Consider the following 24,658-nt stretch of genomic DNA (forward strand, 5'->3'; position numbering starts at 1 on the left):
TTGTGCTAAGTATATAAAATCATGTCAATAATATAATTGTGAAAGTTTGATCGAATGGATGTTTGTTAATCTTTCACGCGAAAAAGACTGAATTGATTTGGTAGATACTTTGCAGTGATATAGCTCATTTACCATAATAAAAACTTTCACCAACACAGGCTTCAGTTTCTACAAATATATTGTACCGATTCAACAATTTAATAAAGAGCAATTTTGAAAGAACAGAAAAAAATTGATCACGAGGCGGGATTCGAACCCGCGTTTTTTATCACGGTTTGCCAAATACGGGATTCGAATCACGCTTTGTGATAAAAAAAAAATTATTCTTTCAAAATTTCTCATTTATAAAGCATATCAATGCAATAAAACTAACATTTAAATTTAATAGAGATTTATTATTATTAAGAAACAGCGATACAAAAACTTGTATTTATGATTCCTCCGCGTGTGAAACCGCGCGGCGCAGCTAGTGACTGATAAAACGTGGCAATTAAATCGACCATTGTGGCAGCGATTATAGATAATTGCCTTAATCGCTGCCAATTCGGGAATAGAACCCACTAACTGGCTTAACCAAGATAAGGGTCTGATAGGGTTATCACTTTGTATAGACCCTAGAATAGTCTAGAAAATTCCATCTCATTTCGCTTACTAGCTTACAACTTGACTGGTTTTATATTCGTTACTTATAGTGTTTTATTTCACTAAAATAAAATGTAATCCTCTTAAAAAATTATGTATGTATGCCACGATTTTGTAAGCCTCACAATTGCGTTGCATACGCTTGTATGATTGTATGTATATTATTATTCAAGCTATTTTATTTTGATAATCCAGAATTAACTTTGATTGTTATAGGTTGGAGGCACCCCTGTAATGTCACTATTTGTTTTCTTTAAATAAATAAATAATTAATGTCACTGACGCATGTAGACTCGATTTGAAAATTTTAAATAAACAGATTCAATTCAAACTTTACACACTTATCAAGAATTGGTGACAATACAACAATTAGATAAGTTTATCTTGTAATATAACTGCGCCCCGCGGTTTGACCCGCGTAAGTCCGTTTCCCTTAGGAATATCGGGATAAAAAGTTGCCTATATGTTATTCCAGTTGTCCAGCTATCTACGTACCAAATTTCATTGCAATCGGTTCAGTAGTTTTTGCGTGAAAGAGCAACAAACACACACATCCTTACAAACTTTCGCATTTATGTATCCGTAAAGAAAATCGGTATGATAAACGTTACATGCCCCATGCCCCAGAAGGGGACACGAAAATTTCCACCAAACAGACTAGTCATCAAACTCTCAATTCTGGACTTACTACAAAAAACTAATAAAATTAACATCAAAACAAATTATTCTGGTGAAAACAGTATAAGATTCTTATTCACATTATTAAAATGCTATATTTATTACTCTACAATCTTAAATCAGAAGAAAAAGATCACTTCACATACTGCAGTCTTTTCAGAATAAGGCCGTATTGTTTGTATCTCTCAAGGAAAAGTCTCCACTTATCGACACGCCCGTAATGATATGCAAACAGTGCAGTGACACGGCCGTATTCTGGAATTTGAAGCGATATCGCTTTTATATCACTGCTTGATTTTTTTATTGTTTGTAAGTTCCTAATACGTCTTGAAATAGAAATAGAGAAAGAGTTAAAAGTACAGAATCAAAATTTTGAACGCATAGCTGATTTATTTTTCGTTATTTATTTATTTAATACGAATCGTATTAAATATGTAACATTTATTTATAAACACAAATTTGTCCTAACTTTATACTTTAAACATCAGGTGATGTACCGTTTCATATTAAATTGCTACCGTCATTTTTCGTTAACTCGTTAACAAAATTGTGGCATGCTACTAGAGTCTTCCGCGTGAGTGTGGGAGCAGTAGCCCTTTTCCTTTTCGCCACCCTTCCTAGACCATTTCTTTTTTTCAATCATCAATCCTTTCCTTAGCTCCAATCCTTTCCTCCGTAAAGGCGGTAGTGACCGCTTACCATCAGGCGAACCACCAGTTCCCCGCTTATGACATAAAATCTCTCCAGAATAATTCCATAAAAAAAATATCTCCCTAAAACCTCGAGACTAAAGGGGACTTTCCACATAATGAGGAACTTTGACTTCAAGAACAATTTTCGGACAAGAATGACCCACATCTTTTGTTAGCGTCTTTAACATACTAACGGAAGTGTTGATTGCATAAATGATTTTTAAATAAAATATTATTTTGAACTATTATTTCATAACTAGACGTTCGTCCCGGCTCCGCCTGGCTATCAAGATTCCAGGTTTTATACCAAGGGAGCATTTAATCGGAATAAAAGTATCCTATCACCCGAGTCAGCTCATACCCTGTCTATATGCCAAATTTCGTCAAAATCCGTTCAGTAGTTACAGCGTGATTGACGGACAAACATCCAGACAAACTTTCATATTTATGATATTAGTGTGATTAATATTTCAACGCTCAGTCAAACATCAACATCAGATCATATATGTTCCCACTGCTGGGACACAGGTCTCCTATGAGGGATCAGGCCATAGTCCACCACGCTGTCCAAGTGCGGGTTGGCAGATGTCACATCTCGTCGGACTTTTGATTCTTCAACAAGCTGATTTCCTCATTATTGAAATATCTATTTTTCTGTATGTTTATCTCTTGCACGCTCGACCAATTTCAAACCCCCGACTTTCGCTTCAATCTACCTTCCTATCCATTGAGCCACTGCTCTTAGTTAAATATAACATAACCATAAATAAACTACTCCATCACTTCACTTGTAAATTGTATGTTTTTTATATTCACGAATACTTCTCACACTATTACAAGTGATCAATTTAATCACACACACATACATAACATATAGTTTAATAACACACGTGTTGCATTCGCAATTTCCACACAATTCTTACGTAACTAAGTCACTGCTATCACAATAGACGTTCCACATGTACTCAGAAATCTATAAATACGCCATATTACTAAGCAATCACTACTCCCACGGAACATTGTATAATATAATAGTATATGCCCACAGTGCCAACGATCGCGGGCTGGTCACGCGCAGGGGTCAAGATTCTCATGGATTGTGTAATAAATAGATGTGGATTTCAATGAGGAATGACAGTGGAGCCTCTGGTAGGAATGGATTGTTTTTGTATATTAAGGATTAGTCAATTATAATCGATGTTAAACTTATTAGGAGATGGTTATGGTTGGTTTAAGTTGGTAGTGGTCAGTGGTAAATTTTAATTAATTTTATCAGGATTGTGAAAGAAGCCTTGTTGAATCGAATTAATGCTGAGTTTGAGTTTGTGTTTTAAGTAGAAAGTTTTAAGAAAACTAACGAACTCGGAGAGAGAGATATGATCAACTCATTAAAATAATCGATGTTGAATTACTTGTTTTTGCTTCTTTGATTTTTATGAAGTAAAAAGAATAGAATTTATTACTTTTGTATTCAATATGTGCGAATTACTTTATTTTTGTTCTGCTTATTTAGTATTTTAATTTTGACAACAACTTTAGTTTTATTTAGTATTTTAATTTGGTCCCTCTGAAACGTTGCTTTATATTAAATTAAACTACATTAATTACCTCACACGTAATATAGGAGTATAATGCATTAACCACAGTACAGAAAGAAGCAAAGAAATCGATAACACATCTGTTTGTAGGCCTCTTACATAATCTATGAGGTAATGCACTAGCGTTCCGTCCGATGCCCTTGCCCTATCTGTATGTTGTTGGGGTAGGCTCTTTTTGTTTTCTTTGCTTTGCTATTTTTACTCCTATCGCTTTATGTATACGACGCTTTTTTATTTGAATGCTTTTTTGAATAGTATCGAATCATTGATGAAAGAAAAATTTATGAATGTGTTTGCGAAAAATGTACTGCAAAATGAGGTGATGTATTCATTCAGCTTTAATTAATTTTTAAATGTTGGAACTTTTGTTTATTTATACAATTATACTAGCTTACCCCGCTAGGCGTTGGTGTGGCTGTGGCTAAATTTATTGTTAATTATAAATTATTGGGATAATTAATCAAAATAAAAACTATCCTATATTTAAGTTGGACCAAATTACACATAAAATACAAATATCAACAAAATCGGTTGTGTTGGTGAAGAGTTCATTAGGAACATATATCATGACACTGGATTTTTATATATTAAGATATATTTAATAGTAAAACTATCTATGCATATTTTTTAAAAAATAAAATTCCTCATTCCGCAAATAAAGGCTATTTACAAAGGGAATTTGGATATATCAAATCCATTTCGCAATACCACAGTCCGCAATGGCCGAAATTCACAGCTCTAGAAAATTTAGATGAAAAGTGAATTTTATATTTACGATTGATCGAGCGAAATCGTTGGAGTCTATCAGAATATGCCGCATTTATATTGAAGGGTTTGTCGCTTTTGTGTAAATCGCAACTAGTATTATGCGAAAGTAACTTCGTCTGTCTCTGCTTTACACCTAAAGTACTGAACTCATTGTCGAAATTTGGATTGGGTGATAGAACATTTCCTATTCCGGAAAAATTACGTTATGGCTTAAGAGATAAGACGAATAAATAGATAAATATTGGTTTGATTTAATGGTGTCTTAATACTTAAATAGTAAAATAGGAATCCATTAATTTATATTATAAACTTAAAAATAGGCGGATCACTAAATAAATTAAATTAGTTTCTTCAAAAAAGGAGGATGTAAAATTCGACAGTATTTTTTATACTTGTTCTCTCATAACTTATTACTGGGTGAACTGATTTTTAAGATCAGTTGTATGTATACCGGTGGCTACCATGTCCCATTTGAATTTGATCTAGTTCTGAAGGCGGTTCGGTTATTTGTTATAAATAATTATTAAGAATCATAGACTTCCTTTTATTTATTCGAAGTCTTGCTCCTGATACGGAAATTTTAATTCTATTTTACCATCGTAAACTATTACAATATTTTATTCCACTCTACGTACCACACAGGAAATAGATACCACGTGGGTTTCAGACATCAATAAAACCTAGATACCTAGTCTAAGACCTAGCTATCTATCACGCCCCCTTTGACAAAAACATTTCGCTAGGTTCAAGTTATAATGTTATAAGTTATAATCTTACACCATCTGAAGAAATCTATGTGAGCTATAATTACTTATATCTCAACAATGAAAAAGCTTTCATCACGAAAAAATTATTTATTTTAGTAAAAAATTATAAATTCGTTACTTGCCTTCCATTCCTGTATAACATTTATTTAATTTCCAAACCCTCTAGCATCTAGACAATTAATAAAATAACAATCCCTAACTCAACTAAAGCTGAGTAAATGAGTTAAGCACTTATTATATACAAGTGTATTCTAAGAAACTAGCAAATGAGAACAAAGAAATGGCGGACAACGGGGCCACAAAGGTACAAAGTGTAAAGGATTCTTTGAGAATGGGAAATTAGTGGAAAGTGGGCTTTACATCTTTGTAAGAAGTTGGCTTTCTATTCTGTTTTATAATTATTATATATAGCTGAAGCTCTGGCTTTGCTCGGGTGGATCCTGAATGGATAAAATTTAATATAATCATACTTATATACGCTTCCACTGCCAGGACAGGCAGTTATGAAAGTTCACAAATATATAAGGGTAGATGTCATATCTTGTCGAACTTTTGATCCTTCTTAATATGCAGTCCGTAGTCCTAACTACTGAACTAGTACTGCTCTATATAACCTATATTACCTAGAAATAATGTAATTTCTGTTAATTAAACGACGCCGCTATAAAGAGCCTAGTCATTTAATAAAACGGCTGATTAAGCTGAGGATCTTAATGAATAGGTTGATTAATCAGACTGCGGCATATAGCTAACGTGGAAGTACAATGACCATATAAGGTAATTTATATACATTTGCATAAATATAAATTTTACCTGCAATAAAGTGATATTGCAAAACAATTCCATAATAATACGTTTTCCGTCCGATTGCGCAACTTAAGCTTTCGATTTAATTTAACTCTCGCAACTTCAAAACGATTCCAACTTCTAGTATAACTCCAATTCATTTAGTTTTTATAACATTATTGTTTGCTGATTCCGCGTTTTTATTGCTTTTTATTAATTCTGCTTTAGCAAGTGCTTTGGAATGATGTAATTTACGTTTTATTGATCGACCGTGGAAACTGTATTTTAAATTTTTACAGTGATAAAAATGCTGATATTTAGATAACAGATTAAAAGTTGGAATGGATATCTATAAAGCATAGCAATTAAATATTTAAAAAGCCTGTCTGATTTTACCAACATAGGTATCGTAGAAATAACTATAGAGAATTCGATTCAGATTACTAGTGATAAGTCGTATGCAAAAATAATTACTGAACGCAATAGAGGTCGTCGCAGTTTTTTATAAATGCATTTATATTTAAATTACATTTTATTTAACTCCACTATCGTTTTAACAATTGTGTTTCTAACTTGAGTAGCAGGCCCAAAGAAATCATCTTAGCTTCCGAGTTTTATCTGTAGTACAAGCATATAAAATTAAAGAAAGATAATTAATTATTTCAAGTATTTACACGATTAACGCCTATGCATGCAACCACGGGACCTGGGTTCAAATCCAGTTAATGAATTTATGTGAAACGATCCTTGTAAACATAAAATGTTTAAATTAGCAATGGCCGCATTCCATCGATATAATATTGTAATCATTGAAATAATGTTTCGTATTGGTTGCGATGGTTCTTAATCATCTCAATAGATAGCGTGGGGTGCCCCTTAGGCACATATATCCGAAAGAATAGAAGAAATTCGATTATTGTGGCGGGATCACGGGTAGCCGAGAGGCTAGGCGCTGCTACGGTTTAGCAATAAGACGCGTGTTCGAATCCCGCCTCGTGATGAATTTATTTTTATTGTTTCAAAATTTTTTAACATTAAATATGTTCCATATCCCACAAGTAGGCAAACGACTTTCTAAAGCACGCAAAGTAATTAAATGTTAAATTTGAACAAAAATTCTCAATCGTTTTTTTTTCTACTAACGCAAGTCGAAAACAGGCGTAAAATGCCTATTGTAAACATCTTAAGCCAAACTGAATAAATCACATATTCACATAACTCTTACATACTCTTTCCTTATTTTTTTATTTTTTTTTTATTTACAGGGTCTGAACCCTCTGACTGTATAATGGGATAACAAACCAATCCATGGCAATAAATACAAGAGATCAAAATTACAGAAGTCGCAGCTGCAGTTTGCATAACCTTGCGCAAGAGTTGATCGGGGTAAAATATTGTCTTGGGTTACGAAACGGTGCTTATTTAACGGTACTATTAACAGATAATGTATTACGTATTGTATATATGAAGGTTATAAATATTATACAACAAGTTCAATAACAAACAATTATATCTTTAAATCCGAAACGGTTGAACTGATGGTTCTTTTGTGAATATAGTCTGAGAATCGCTCAATATTGCCCAAGTGAGGTCACCAAAATCCGTTCAGTGTTTTCGCGTGAAATATTTACAAACATACATACACACTTCTATAATAGCAGTAGTATATATTTTCCTTAGCACTCGCATATTATCGCCTTTCTCTAAATAATGAGAGAGATGTGAGACAAAATATTCAATTGATAACAAATACACGTCATAAATTCAAAATAATACATCAGTAATATATACATATCGCATATCGCCATATAATATTTCGTTATGAGCGTGACGGAAATCAATGTCATAAAATTGCATCGAATTTACGGCAGCCATTAATAGTGCCCGCCGGATACTGTCTCATAAACAACGTATACAGGGACGCAATTGCACTTGTGGAGGCCCTGGAATGGGGCTCGGGGCTTCTGTATCACTAAATGTATAAATTGTAGAAATAAATGTTGTAATATAAAAAATGGATTTATTGGCTATTTTAGTGTAACTTTTCATTTTTTATCCGAATGCGACGGAAGGACGGTTATTTTATAAGGGTTGTGATTGTTGGTTATGGTTACGTATGTGCGTATGGATGGATGGATATATTTCTCTATTCTATTCTATGGAGTGTATGCTTTCAATAGTTTGGTCTTAGTCGTGAGACTAACACTGAGTACATCAAAATTAAGAAAAACTAAAATGTATGGCGCCAAAGTCTCTCTAATCTAAAACTAATTTTCATATAAATAAAAAGAAGGGGAAACCTAGGATTTAGGAGGCCCAAAATAATATTGTTATATCGAACTACGTGCCTGGCTAGCAAAATGATATGTCAGGAATTATTGGAATATAATAATGTGTCAAGGTATTTTGGGAAGGCCGGCAATAAATTGAAATTAACACGATCTAACTCGAACATTTATTTATTGGGCCAGCTCGCACTGGGGAAGGTGCCTCTCCTCCACAGATCGTCGTGAAATAGTGGCATGGGAATTCTTTGTTTTTAGTACGGTAAGTGGGGGAGCTGAAGGCCGGTATGTTTTTCATCACCCTTTCCAGATCTTCCCTTTCTATTTCCGTAGTCAATCTTTTCATCATTTTGTAATCTTGAACTTGAAGCAAAGTAAACACGATAAAGCACGTGGGTATGTGTACGTCGTGGGTGAATGAAGTCGCGGGGCACAGCTTGTATACTATTATAATATTCCTCTATTGTACCCGAGGTTGTCTGGAAACAATCGCTCTAAAGCGATAAGACCGCCTACTGTGCTTAGTTTTAAGCTTTTACCTGGTTGTTTTTCTTTTTTTCTCTCCCTTTAAATAAGTGCAATAAAGAATAAATTAATATATAAACACGTATGTGGTAACATAAATGAATAAACAATTTAAACAGTTAGCAGTTACACAAAGAAGGAAATATTAATCTGCCCTTTGATCCTACAACATGCATCTTACAAATTATCTAACTCGTAACTTCACTAAATTCATTATTACAGCACAGAACTTAAACGAAACTGCAGATACAAAGTAAGGCATACAAAGTACCATACACAAAGTATCGTATACAAAGTATCGCATACAAAGTAAACACAAAGTTCCACATGCTGTAATCAGAACTTCCAAGATCCTAATCATAGACCAAGTTCCAATTTTAAAAGCGGAAAGCCCCGGTTGCGTATTGATAAATCCGGTCTTAACCAGTTTCCACAGGATTCCGGCGGAGTGATTCCTAGATTCCACGATGTGAATACCTTTCCATTAGACTCGGAATATGTTAAGTTCAGTCCGTAGGTAATGCCTTGGAAATTTCTAGAACGCTTAAGTGATTCAGACGCTTTGGAAATTCAGTTGCATTTTGGAAATACGTATGGGAATTTTGAGAAAATTGTACGTGTGGAGTTACAACTCGTTATGTGATATGTCCTGTCAATCTTTATATATATTCGTAACCGTACTAAGCTGTCCGTCTGTCTGCTTGTCCGACTGTCCGTCCGTAATTATCAGGCTGTATCTGATGAACATGACAGTGATAAATTTAATCCATTGCTGAAAAATTGTTGGCACGGTCATAAATTGGATGGGTTTTTTTTGCAGTTAGATAAGCTAAAGAGCTTTAGGTTATTGTTACAGAACCCGTCGTGTCGTGATTCAGAATCGCACTTGACCGTCTATTTCATAAAAATGAGCCTCGTTAATATTTGTGTATGCTGAAATAATTTTGACACACTGACCTATAACTTGTACATTTAAATACATTTGAGATTATTTTTAAATAAATTATCGTATACTATATTTTTTTAAACATTTAAACATATTAACTTCAGGTAATAATTTATTAAGATGTTTTAATTTCTTCTTAAAAGTAGTTGAGTTCGTACCAGCTCAAGGAAAAGACTTAAAATTTCACTTGAGATTCTTAATTCAATTTTCTTTTTAAATGTCATAGAGGGCAACTGAGCTAGTGGTTCGCCTGATGGTAAGCGATCATCACCGCCCATGAACATTCGCAGTTGGCTCCGCGAATGCGCTGCCCGGGGATCAGGGATAAGGAAAGGATTGACGGCTGAAAAGAAGAAATGGACTACGGGTGAGGTAAAGGAAAAGGTTCTCCGGCTCCCCCACTAACCGTACGAAACACAATAACATACATTTATTAATAATTTCGAGCCGGTATTCTGTGGGTTTTTCCCCGGTACTGGCCCAATTCATGCCGAAGCGTGCTCGACTCCCACACTCAAAAACAGACAAGACCCAGTCCCCTAACCGTCCATAAATCGCATGACTAGAAAACTATTCTATCAAACATCAATTTATCAAAGCGATACAAACATCTACTTAAAGTAATAAATCAATCGTCCCTTTAATAACTCCGTAGTGACTGATGGCTCCATCCACGTGCAAGTGAAATGCTCTCGTCTTTTTTATAAACATCATTTTTCTAGATAATGGATCGCAACATCTTGTAGCTTTTGATTTTATATAAATTTGTTTGAGTGGTATTGTATATCTATAGTACGGTAGTAAGAGCATAGAATAGGGATAAACCAACATATTTTTAATTTAGTGTTATTTAATAAGTCGCTAATATTACCTATATTTATAATCCTACTAATATTATAAACGCAAAAGTTTGTGAGGATATGTGTATGTTTATTACTCTTTCACGTAAAAACTACTGAACCGATTGCAATTAAATTTGGTACGTAGATAGCTGGACAACTGGAATAACACATAGGCATCTTTTTATCCCGATATTCCTACGGGATACAAACTTACGCGAGTAAAACCGCGGGGCGCAGGTACTAGTAACTAAAGTCTTTATAGCATCTTGTTTAAAGCTGTCTACTTTAATAATCGGGGTAGCTTTCCTTCTTTGTTCAATCTACTTTCAATCGGACACTAAAGAGTTCCAGTATACAATATACCTTTGGTCTCAAAATGACATCGAAAAACCAGTTTTCAAAACATTTCACGATGTATGCAAACCTGATATCAATTGTAACTCGTTCGATTAAAAACCGTCACTCCAGCGTCACCGCGTTCAATAGTGGAGCACTCTTATCTATTGAGTGTTTATAGGGTTACGTTAACGGGCGCTCGCTGTGAAAAATATGACAGGGACTGATTTTGTTTCGAAACGGGCCCTTGAATTTGTTTAAGGTGTGCTGGATTAGGGTCAGGTGGATGTATTTGTATCGATAAACTTACACACACACACACACACTAAGATTGTCTTATGTTACAGTTCTAAGGCTTTCTAAGTTATTTGTCAGACACTTTTGGAATGAATCTTAGTTATAATTGTATATTTGTTTATTGTTTTCTTTAAGTATATATTTAAGGTAAAACAGCGTTTAAATAACAAAAAAATGTTATGTTATATAAAATGACATATTAATAAACATCTGCTTTTATCCACAATCATATTAAATAAATGCGACATATTTCGATCAACTTGCGAATGTATAATAAAACAAATACAACTGAATTACTTGATACATTTTTATAAAATAAGTAAAAATTGCCATATAAAAAAGTAGCCAAGTAGAAAAGTTCCGGGAATAATGAAACAACATCATTGTTCATTCGACCTCGAGGATATATCTCGGCGAACGCGTGCGTGTTCTGACTTCTGAATACAGGGTTATCTTAATTTTATATAATATATTAACATAATACCCCACTATTATGTTACGTAACGTTGGGGTGTCTTCTGAACTTGTGAAAAAGTGAAGTTAAAATTCGTACGAAGTAAAGATATGGATATTTGGTAAGACAGGATGAATGTTTGAAATTAAAAACTTTTTATCGGATTTCAAACGCGATTTATAATATATAGGTCAAAGTGAAAAATCTTCAAAAGAAGATAAGGATAATATGATATACATATTAAGGATATATACCATACTAGCTGCGCCCTGCGTTTTCACTCGTGTAAGATTTAACCTGACATTTCGTACACTTTACAGAGAGCGTGGTCACGGGAAGACTGGTTAGTAAAAACCGTTAAAAGTTTTTGATTTCTGAATGCATTATACTTGTCCAAAATAAAACATAAGAAAATACTAATTTCTTTCACTAATAAACAGCCGATCGGATTATGATGAAATTTTTTATGCATATACATTATCAAAGATAGCTTTCATCCAATCTGTCACTACCCATGAACATTATCAAGGCCTGCAATTGTTCATGGGCATATGGTCGCTACCATCAGGCGACCCAGCACCTTAGCCAATTATAAAAACAACAGAGTTATTGAATTAAATCCGCGGATCAAATGTAAGTAGTCCATCAAAAACTAACTAGGGTAAATGGACCTGTTGCCATCGCATGCCTCGGCGACCGTCCGCCATTTTGAATCCAGTGTATGTGCCCATAATAACTGTTTTACATGTCAAATCCATCACACTGGAAATGGGTTATACATAACTGCCAATTATCTGCTTATTTTTACTCATTTACACGTTGGTAATTTCGGTAAAAACGTAATTTTCCGTGTTGATGGTAATGTCTTGATTATTGTTTATATCCAACAAGTTTTTGCCTGTCGCTTCGCTCGCGTTTGATTTGCCATGTAACCATTTTATATGGACCTAGGGTAAAAAGTTTCATTTAAATTTATGCAGTCGTTTATAAAGAATTGAGTGGCAAACACACGCACAGAAGAACTACATATAAAGAATAAAATCAGCATTGGACTCATCAATCTTGCGCATCTTGAAGTTGGTCCCTATGATAAAATTTACATAGTTTTTATTTTTAACACCATCTTTAATTATTGTTCGTGTACAATACACAAACTATTATTAAATTCTAAAACAATAACCAGCTCACTGAGTAAGTAAATTAAATTTTTAAGTTTATATATTTATTTCGTTTTTTTTACATAAAAAATTACCCTATCGTTCGTTCGTATCAGTCGTTTTTGTGTGAAAGACTAATAAACATCCATACACCACTACAAACTTTCGCATTTTTTATACTACTAGCTGCGCCCCGCGGTTTCACCCGCGTAAGTCCGTATCCCGTAGGAATATTGGGATAAAAAGTTGCCTATATGTTATTCCAGTTGTCCAGCTGTCTACATGCCAAATTTCATTGCAATCGGTTCAGTAGTTTTTGCGTGAAAGAGTAACAAACACACACACACATCTTTACAAACTTTCACATTTATAATATTAGTATGATAATAGGATTCGAATGCTATAAAAGCTAGTACTTCATAAATGTGAATTTTTTAAAGGACTGAAAAATTTAATCACTAGGCGGGATTCGAACCCGCGTCCTTAGCCTGACCTCGGCCACCAGTGATTCCGTTTCAGTTATCAAATTTCTTCTATTCTTATGAAAAAATGCTGAAAAATTGTGTTAAATTATAATTTAATATAAAAATGTGATTGTGCACTCCAACTTAGCAACAAAAACCAATAGAGAAATAATTATTTAGAATACATTCAAGTTCATAAACAAACATACAATTTATATGTAATAAAATTAAAGTTGAAATATCTTAGTAGCGGTAAGAATATTCGTAAAATGCCGAGTAATTAAAAGATTTAAAGCGGAATTTTTTTATTTTCAGAAAACTCTCAAGATTTTCACATTTCTTTAGCAACTTGGGCATCGCTTCTGTACTACATTTCGTATTTCTCAATAGCAAATTCCATTCAGCATAACACTGCGAAAAAATTGCTTAAAATTTAAAGAACTCTGCTATTTTTTCAAATAGTTTAGCAAAATGCAAACTTAACGCAATATGATAGCAATAATTCACAGGAACATCAGCGAAGATCTCGATGTCTTAAACTTTGAAACATTTCTAGGAACCGCGTGTTATAGTGAATGGAAAATAAACGTAATGAAATTATTAATACATAATTAGCTAATACATAAGAACTTCAAAATAACGAAGCTAACAGAAATTAAGAAAAATGAATCGAAAATTCATAAGATGTTGATAAATAGACTTGTCGTAAACAAGAATCTAAGAGTCAATTAATCTTTAATATAAATAACCATAAACTTAACATTTTCTCAATTTTGTGTTACTTCAAATATATTTATCAATTCATTGGGTATATAAGCTTTTGCAAGTCTTCATTGTAATTTCTCAGGCATGCAGAATTATACAAAAATTTCAATGGTAGCCTGAAAAACTATACATTACAAATCTAGAAAGATCTGTATTGAAGGGAATAGAAAAAAGACAAAAAAGGAAATATCATAAAAAAAATAGAGAGGTCATCCAACTCTTGACCCAATAGTCATAAAAATAAATGTTATATACCAGCATTCATTTCCTACCCTAGAATAATAATAAAAATAACAGTTTGTAAACCATCCCAAGACAGCCAAAGGGATTAAGATGTTATCAACTAATACATAAAGCTGCTTTTTAAAAACTCACTATTATTTTTCTCATAGATGCAAATGATCATCATAAGTTCACATTTATTCCCACTGTAGGGACACAGAAGATTAAAATGCTTTATAACTGAGAAATTTCTCATCGAAAGATAAAAATATTACTATTCTTAAACAATTTCTCAACGTGTAAACAATTTGACAAATCAATTTATCTTTTTGAATCCCTTTCCTTTTATTTCAAATCAGAGGCCTTAACCATTGCGCCTCTGAGCATATTGTTAAGAGAGCACAGCAAATAAACAAAGAGGGTTACTGTTGCATCCTATTAAAGTCCTCAACCATATTGGGCTTTTTACATACTCGTACATCCGAGCATTTACCTAGTGCATTTATTTTAGGCATCATGTGGTCGCGGAAATGTTAAGACGGACCCATGACCTTGTTGTGAAAGAGGGGTATTAGTTGGTAGGAATCCGACATAACCCACGGATTATCCCCTGAGGGCCGTGGGTGTCTAAGCAACATTTATCACAATAAAAAAACAAATTTAATGTGAATGAAGAATATCATCGAGTGACTATCAATGATTGATTGTACAAACATCCTGAGTGGGTGTCACTGAGTTATGTCCCATACGCCATATTTATAACAGGAAGATACTATTAACCCTAGATAACCCCATTTGTAACGGCAGCTGCGAAATGACGAGAGCCCAGTGTGTGATTATAGCTTTAGTCAGTGTGAATTATACCACCGTATGAGTCGTACATGACCGCCTCCTTGGTACAGTGGTTAGCGCGTGAGCTTAGAACCGAGGGGTCCTGGGTTCGATTCCCGGTAGAGACGCAAAAAAAAATGTCTCGGTCTGGCAGGACACAGGAGGCTGATCACCTACTTGTCCATAAAGAAAATCGATCAGTGAAACAGACGTATATCATCTGTCCCATACCCCAGTAGGGGACACGGTACTTCGCTTTTTATGAGTCGTACATACTAACAGCGCCGTTAATATTTTTCCGGAAATAATAATTGTTCACTAAGCTTTCCTTCGAAATTGTCAAAACACATAATTTAATGGCACCATACGGGAGGTACCAGCGTTCAAAGAAAAAATCATTTTAGGTAACGAATGCAGAAGCTTCTGCATTTCTTATTTATATGATCTTATATATTTTTAATCTATGAGCAAATCTATTACTTTAATATAAAAATACATTACTTGTAGTCCGTACCCATATATCACACTTATAATACGAATAAAAAACGAAACCTTTAAGGATCTGCGAAACCGGCCCTATATATATCTCCATCACATAAGATGAATTGAATGTTTATATCGCCGCGGCCTATAAAACAAAAAGAGAGTCTAGAAATTAAAAACTTTTTAACGGATTTAAAGGCGATTTATTCATTATATTATTAACCCAACGTTTCGAACACTTTAGAGCGAGCGTGGTTACGCGGAGACTGTAAGTCTCAGTCAGCAATATAATTAATAAATCGCGTTCAAATCCTTTAAAAAGTTTTTAATTTCTAAATGTATAATACTCGCGTAAAATCAAACACAAGAAAATACTAAAAAGAGAGTCGTATCTTCTACAGAGTGGATTTGAGGAGCATTTAACCTCGGTACTTCGAGAGCACTGAGCCTGAACATTTGACACTGAATGTAGGACCGTACAGACCATGTCGGCCGTAAACCACTAGACCACGTGGGGCGCAATAGGGCATGAATTGGAGCTTGAACGCTTGATGGGACGAATTTAACATGGCTCCATCCCGCAACCATTTACCTTTGTAGAAACGGACTCCCTGTTAATACGAACGATACGCGGTATATATCCGTAGGAAGTGAAAAAACTTAACTTGCGCGATTCAGAAAATTTCCAACGTGCAATTGTGTTTTAGACTTTATCTGAATAGAAGTAAGATATAATTTTAATGTAATGCTAACGGGTAGAGTTTAAAGATGTTGAATTTGCTTTATTATTACTTGCGCAGGGCTGCGTATGCCTGGATGAATAGGATTAACGAACAATGGTCTTGTGAAAACCTGTTTTAAAACCCTTGTTCATATCGGGTGTTGCGTAATAACTAGTTTTATAACGGTCATAGATTGTGCTTTTTCTATTTATCAGTATTATATTATAATAATACTAATGTAACTGATTTATGGTTTTTATATGTAGTAGATATTTGGGTTTTACAGTTATTTTTCTCTTAAATCTTACATATTAAACAAAACATTGCTAACGTTTTATTTTCCATATATTTAAAATCAATAAATCACTCAACAAAAAACAAAACGTTAACATTAATTTTGTCATAAATCTAGCAAAAAGAGAGTCAAATTTTCTACTACAGTGGTGTTGGGGAACATTTTTCCTCTATTTAAACCTCATAATGACCTGGATTCACAGGCATGGCTCAATATTGACCGCAACAGCAGTCCCTTCACTGAATATTGCATCTGGTTCCAGGGCAACACCAAACCCGACCATCTGATGACAATATTGCGTATGGGTCCAACTTAATGGAGGCACTCACTTGGGAGCGGATTTAGAACGGATCCGCTCCTTGTACCGAATTCCTGTGTAGAAACGGACTCCCTCTGAGTCAATGCGGCGCGTGTGTTATATACGTACCGGCTAAAAAAATATCACTTGCGCGATTCAGAAAAATATTTTTGAATTTGACTTTTTTTCCCATATTTCTTTTTACTTATAATTTTATATGTACCGTTACTATTTTTATTATAAATGCGTTATATAATAATAATTGTGTGAATGCGACAGTTATATAATTAATAATGTGTGGGAAAAGGATAGTAATACGCTTATCAAGTACACAAGGTTATTTGTGGTTGATACGTGTAAATTATAATTTGTTGGCGTTATGGTTAATCAGCACTTCTATGGTTTTATATATTATTACAATTTACGAATACATATATTATATTGTCTTTATGATAGTGACGTCATATGATTATACTATGTTATTGGTGAGATATACTGAGAAACACAAGAGGTAAGTTCTAATCTTCTATCTTGCTTAAAGTGGTACAATTATACAATTGGATTTATTTCAATATAAAATAGGTGTTCCATAAAATATACCCGTATACCCGTTTTTAAGGAACACAAAAATTTATTAACTTGACAAATATAATTGAAATATCAATGATGATATGGTACTGATATCTTTAATACAGGTTACTCCGTAACCTAGCAAAGATATTGGTCTTCAACCTTTCATTGTTTGATGCCTATTTATACTGCTACCGTGGTGTACTTAACTGTAAGGTTAGGTTAAGTGTTTGATTTAAGAAACAAATTTGAATTTGAAATTTGAATCAATTTATTACGCTTGACAATAAATATGTTATATTACTCAGACAAAGATATTTGACAATTGAATTTGTCTAAAATACTGAAGACGTTACATACCTTTTTGCGATAGTTGGTTAGGTGGAATTCACCTGAAAAAATAAGTAATTGTTAATAGTGTTCTAGTTATATTCTTATAAAAAAATAAACACTAAGCACAACTCAAACTCAAATATTTATTTATTCATTCAGACCTCTTCCAAAATCACGTCTGAATCGTCATAACACAGCTTTATTATTACCACCGGTTCGTGAAGCAGTTTCTACAGAAAAGAGCCGGCAAGGAACTTTGTAGTTTTGTTTTAAAAAATTCTTTTTATTTCTACATAATATGTTATTTTTACATAACAATAATGACCTGTGGTTCTTAAGGCACAACATTCCATGGGTTTTCATCTTCCATACAGATATATAAGTTTTTAATTAGCACGACTAAACTCTTTGAGAACACTATGAGAAATTCTATTGTAAAAGCCTATACATTGTCCCATAAATGAATTAAAAACGTCGTACAGGGTAATCTGGATTAAAGCAATAAAAAAACGGAATTTATTAGTACTTTGATTAATTGCCACGCTATTACACGAGAACGTTCGATTGAATAAGGATGAAATTTGACACGGAGATAGATCAAAGTCTAGTTTAATCGAGTATCTATAGGAAACCGCGCGATAAAGTTATTATTTTATAAACAAAAACAAGTTAAAAGTTATTTTCTTTGCAGTGTTTGAAAAAAAATTCAATGAAACATTAATCTGTATAAAGAGATTTTCACATTCATATTAAATATATCGCTTTTAAAGGCACTGACCTTAAATTGACCATGCTTTATTCCAAAGAGTAACCCACTTAATTAATATTCTGCAGTACAAAGGCGCACTTCAGCCGAGTGTAACCTATTTCCCCTTTATGTTTTGAATTTATATCTAATAAGATATTGCTTTTTTATATTCAAAAATAATTTACTGGTTAAAGAATACAAAAGTCAACCAATGAAATAGTGGTAAACGTATCCGGAAGATTCATGCCAGATCATTTCATTCAGCCATTCAGAGCGTTTGTATAGTGTTAACGTTCACACTATAACATAACGTGCATTGAAATAAAAAAATAAAATTAAAAACAATACAACTACAAAATTCTTAAAATTTCCTTAACCCACCTGGGATTGAACCCAGGACCCCTCGATCTCGATACACATTATTTTTGCAATAGTCTTGTTTGAAAAACGACAAATGATCCAATTGGCAAATTTATCTAATTTTATCTAATTTTATCGACCTTACGGTTGTTTGTTCTTTTTAAAGACAGTCTTAGATAATGAAAAACAGATGTGGAATCCTATTAAAACCGTCAGGTTAGATATTTATTTACTAGCTTTAAAAAAAGTATCAACAATGTAAAGGATAGGGATTCCTCATTTGCATAATCAGAATCCGAAATATATATCCATAATTATTAGGCTACTGTTCCGAATTAAGCATAAAATCTCGAATATCCGAACAATTCCATAGCTTTTTGCAGGAAAACAATTACCTACAAAATTTCAGATTTAAAATAATAAAGCACAACCTATAATAATGCGTCTTATTAAATACTGTAACACAGCGCTCAGCGCTCATTAACGAAATAACTATAAAGAACAAATTTTATTTTATCTTTAAAAATACACGTCCAATATATTTTTAATAATCCATATTGAATTTCAGCTATCGCCAACGACAAGATGGATGAAATTTAAAATATTTCAGTTTAAGGTATTTTCCACCGCTGTCAGTAAACAATGGTTTACCAACAAAGGTTTCGGTTTTAATATATTTTTTTCACGATTTTTCACCTCTTATTCCGATTTTGGCTTCATTTTACGAAACCAGTAGCGCGTTTGAAGTATTTTTACATGGAAAATTCGGTTCCAGTTTGCGGTCGTTTTTCAGTTCTTTTCACACTGTTTAGCTTTCGTTGGGTTTTCTTTCGATATTCAATGTTGCCATAATTCTGATTTACTTTTGACATTACAATACTAAGCTATTTTAAAATTATACCAATTAAAATAATATTTTATATACTACTATAGGTTATGTCTTTGTATTGTTTCTTCAAGCATTTACCGATGTTCCTGTAAATGTCTGAATAATGCAGTATGTTTTTAGAATAACATCAGATTTCACTGTACTTAAACATATTTTAGAAGTTATGTATTAATATGACTGCGAAGACTTTTAAATTGTTAGATTGATTGGAATTTTAGGATTTTTTATGACTACTATTCCAATTGCGACTTTGATGCCATAGACTAAGAAAAAATAGACATCAGCTTCCCGTTCCCGCTTTTATTTGCATAGTTTCTGTCTGTGGGAATTCAGGGATAAATGTATCTGCTATGTTCTTTCTCGGGATTCAAGCTATCTCAGTACCACATTTCATCTAAATTGAATCAATGATTTAGGGAAGAAGAGACAGTCAGAGTTACATTCGCATTTATAATATTAAAGTAGCGATTGCAGAAAGTTAATTAGTTTAATAATTACATTAATAAAGTAATAACCATTAAAATAAATGTACTCATACTGATAATTTTACATATTTAATTTATTTCCATATAATTACAGGTGTAGGTAATTGTTTGAGTTTTACCAAAAGCGAATTATAGTAAAATGAAATTACTAAAATAACATTTATTTATATTGGTCCTCACTGTTAATACAAATAGGTGCAAAACGAATACATTTAGTTCATATAAAAGACTGAACGTAGTTTCAAATATAATACAAAATGGAGATGCGTGATAATTAATAAACCGCTTTAATTCCGTTAAAAATTCTTTAATATCCGAATGTTTAACATTGTTACGTGCAACGTTTTCAAATGAGGATAATTTTGCTTCCTTCCCAATAGCAATTTATCGCAATAAAGCCTTTTCGAAGCCATTACTCCCAAGACTTCGTCCAAAAACTTAATTCTTCACAGTTAATTATTTTCGGGCTATCGTACTCGGGGAATTTAAATGAAGGGGGTAAATATAAACTTTTAGCGACTCGTTAGGGATCTAACAGGAACGAGATAAGAATAATAAATACAACTGTATAGAAATACGCGTTGTTTATTTAAGTGTTTTGAGTGTGAGAGTGGAGCACGCTTCGACACGAATTGGGCCAGCTCGCAAAATGCTTCTTGTAAGTGAAATTTAAAGAAAATCGCCTCTATTAGTAGGCATGAAATTACAATTTTTTATTCATGAATAATGATTACATTTTATATAATTCATAAAAATACAAATAAAAAATATATTCTTCATCTGAAAAACAAAATTACTGCCGAACATAAATAATTCTATTAATACCAAATTGATTTATCAATTAAACATAAATTTGGAGCTATATTTTATATTTAAACTATAACAATTTATAGCAATTTTATGGATAAACAAATTCGATTCTATTGACATTCCAAATTGATACTCAAAAGATATTCAACAACTCGAAATATTATCTCATAGTAACTCGAGTCAGAACAAATGTTCCACTCCCATGCTTTATCAGTTCCAACACGTTAAATTTAAGATCAAATAGAAACACCAATCAAAGGGATTGTAGGAGGCGAACCGAGCTCCGACTTTGACACGGGACAAATTGGCAATCGACGAAGAAATCTCTGAAACTGAGATGATTCCGAATTTCCGACACACTGTAGATTGAGGTATTTTACGCTGTTCTGAAGACACGTTTGCGTACTGAATTCTATCGTAACAATGATGGATTTTATATTGGTAAACTGTCGCGCTAAAAGCTGTTAATATTGTATCGATTGGTGTTTATTATTATATAAAAAATATCGTCAATTGCACATAGTCATTATAAGCCTGATTATTATTATTTTTTTTTTTGTAAACGTACTAACTACGTATCATTAGTTTTAACTAATTCATTTCTGTTTTTTGTTTCTAAATTATGCCCACTCAGTTAAAATATAAATAGACAAACGAGTTTATTTTCTTGAGTGGAAGACATATTTATAAATATATTAATAATTTGTTATGAAGATAAAATATGTTTATATTATTAATACGCAAAAAATTGGGATTTTTGAATAAGAGTAAGGTCGATAGTTCTTCCCATGTACAATGTTCCCACTCCAGTAATCCACCACGTAGACCAAGTGCGAATAGGCAGTTGGCATGTTATGTCGTCGAACTTTTTGATTTTTCGACATGCCCGTATCTTCACGATTTTTTCCTTCACCGTTTTAAGCAGTGATATTACCCATATACGCAGATGAATTGAAAAATCCGTTTATTTCTTGCTTGCTCGTGCGGTCGAAGCGGCGACTTTTTGATTAAAATCCGAGACCCTTAACACTGAACCACCACCGTTCTTATCTTATCCATTAGCCGTACTATATTGTTTTCCAGCATGGCTTTAGCAGACTGAGAGTGTCTAACGTCACTTACAATTCCGCGTCACCGTGGCGTAAACTTACGATCATTCGTCTTGTCAAGGGACTCTCTTGATCTCAGATTTAGCCTGACTGATGGTAGCGAATTCAAACCTAAGTTACGTGTTTAATTTTGGAGATTTGACGGATCGTGCTCTGAATAAATTAGTCGTTTGCTAACTTCCAAGGTTAGGAGTATTTGTGCTATTATCGAATGTGTAGGAATTACGGGGCATTATGTAATACAGAGCGGATTAATGTTACGTGAAACTTCGTGTGTGTTTTACAGATCGTTACAATGCTATCGTTTCCATTGAATAAAGATATCTTATAAACATTTGATATATTTGAAAAGTGTGTTAAATATGCTATCAGTGTCTTATTATATGTCTTATATAATATACGGGCTTTTACCCGCGGTTTTGCACGTGTTATATTCGGAGTAAAACCTCTTTCTCCCCATATTTTATTCTATTTTACATATAAACCTTTTAATTGAATCACTCTGTCTATAAAAAAAACCATCAAAACATACATGCACACAGCCGGCGCAAAGCGACTTTGTTTTATACTATGTAGTGATAAATAGGCTAAAAGAATTATCAATAAAACAACAATGGAATCAATACATATACAGGATGCTTCTTCCACAATGCAAGCAACTAATCTATTAACAGAAGTACGTTCACAAAGCATTAGCTGGCTAATAGAAACCCGGTTATTTCGTCTGATTTATGGCCTGACAGCCGGCTATTTATCAAAACGTTAAATTTTCTAATATAAAGGATTTTCGCGCCATTCAAGACGCGTTTACAATTTTTATTGTTCAGCGATCGTTAGGGATTAACTGGATTGTATTAAACTAATTTTTCCGTTATTGAAGCGATGGGGGTGATTTATTTACGACCGTCTCGTAGTTTGCTTGTTTATTAATGATTATTGAATTTTCTACTGAGGAATTTATCTAAATAGGTAGAATTCAACTGCGTCAGAGGTAGCTTTATTATATTATATACTTAGTATAACTAATACCATAGATAATATATATACTATCTGTAGCTAGAGGGTTGTATTCTTTAAGTATAGATACATATGTATTTCTTTGACAGATTGTATAGTGTAGGGCTAGTGAAGATGGTCGTGGACGATTTCTCGAAGAGTTCCCACGACCTCGGCTAACGTGGTGAGTGGTAGACCTACCGACTAAACTCCACTGTGTTCCGTACACAGTGGAGTTTAGTCGATAGGTCTACTGCCTATGGCATATAGGCAGTAGGAGTCCGACATAACCCGCGGTCTTTCCCCGAAGGCCGTGGGTATGCATGAGCATTCTCCACTATAAAAAAAAAAGGGCTAGTGAAGATAGACTGTCATGAAATTCAGTTTCAATGATATAATGGAATTTAAATTATAACTAAATAATATGAGCTTACAAGTCTTCAAACTGTCACGTTTTATTTTATTTTTAATAATTGGACGGAACTTGAATTTCGAACCAAAGTTGGCCGAGTTTAAAATGGTTAAGTACGTTTTTAAATTCGTCAGCAAACGTGCTGCAATCCGTACGTCGTGCTAAAATAACGAAGTTTATATAGTGAAATACACGTGAAATACTTTGCTGTTTACCGTTTATTAAGAGATGTGTCGCTATTGTAGGCTATATACTGTTTCACTCATCGGTTTTCTATACGATCAAGTGGACGATGCATTTAAGAGTATTGCAGATCTATGTATCTACCAGACAAATAAGACAAAATATGCATTAACATTTGTAAAGGTAGGGCCTCTTCAAATGCGTTGCCCAGTTTTAATGGATAAGGCATAAGGAAAGGATAGATAAAGGGATAAAGAAAAGGAGAACAACGAGGTAAATAATATAAAACGTGCCTATTGCCAACTCTTTGTTGGTCTCTACTAGGATTGAATCCGGAACCCGTCACATGCATGTAGACCGGTGCACTCATAATCTATACAGTAGACTTCTATAAACTTAATTTCAAATAAATTTATACACGAAGGGGATGCCTCAAAAGTATGGTCTTTATTACACACTTCATCTGAAAATATCCTATCCTACTTTGTTTGTAAGGATTTGTGTGTGTTTGTTGCTCTTTCACGCAAAAACTGCTGAAACGATTGCAATGAAATTTGGTACGTAGATAGCTGGACAAATGGAATAACATGTAAGTAACTTTTATCCCGATATTCCTACGAGATGCGGACTTGCGCGGGTAAAACCGCGGAGCGCAGCTAGTGTTTGTATAAGTTTTATAATTATGAAAAAAACATATAACAAAAATTGTTGAACTGTCCCTTAATTGAAACTATTTCGTAGTACCGATTCAATTATTTCCACATCTGTATATCCACCCATAAGAACTAACTTTCGAAATAAAGCGAATACCCCGGGTATTTGCTCCATCGCAAAAAAAGATGGCGTCGTAGAATTAATTCAATTGTCAAGATGACATATGATGATCTGTGGACATCAAATCACCGACGCT

At 33.5% G+C, this 24,658-nt stretch overlaps 1 protein-coding gene across 1 annotated transcript in view; it reads right to left on the minus strand.

Moving 5' to 3' along the window:
- Positions 1 to 24,658, minus strand: part of LOC119837354 (brain tumor protein) — a 340,440-nt gene that overhangs the window by 284,556 nt on the left and 31,226 nt on the right. Inside the window, exon 2 of the mRNA XM_038362912.1 lies at positions 17,784 to 17,815. The gene's annotated coding sequence lies outside the window, so the exon portion shown is untranslated. The remainder of the gene's footprint in view (positions 1 to 17,783; positions 17,816 to 24,658) is intronic.

Source organism: Zerene cesonia, chromosome 27, assembly GCF_012273895.1.
Source record: "Zerene cesonia ecotype Mississippi chromosome 27, Zerene_cesonia_1.1, whole genome shotgun sequence".
NCBI classification, from domain to species: domain Eukaryota; kingdom Metazoa; phylum Arthropoda; class Insecta; order Lepidoptera; family Pieridae; genus Zerene; species Zerene cesonia.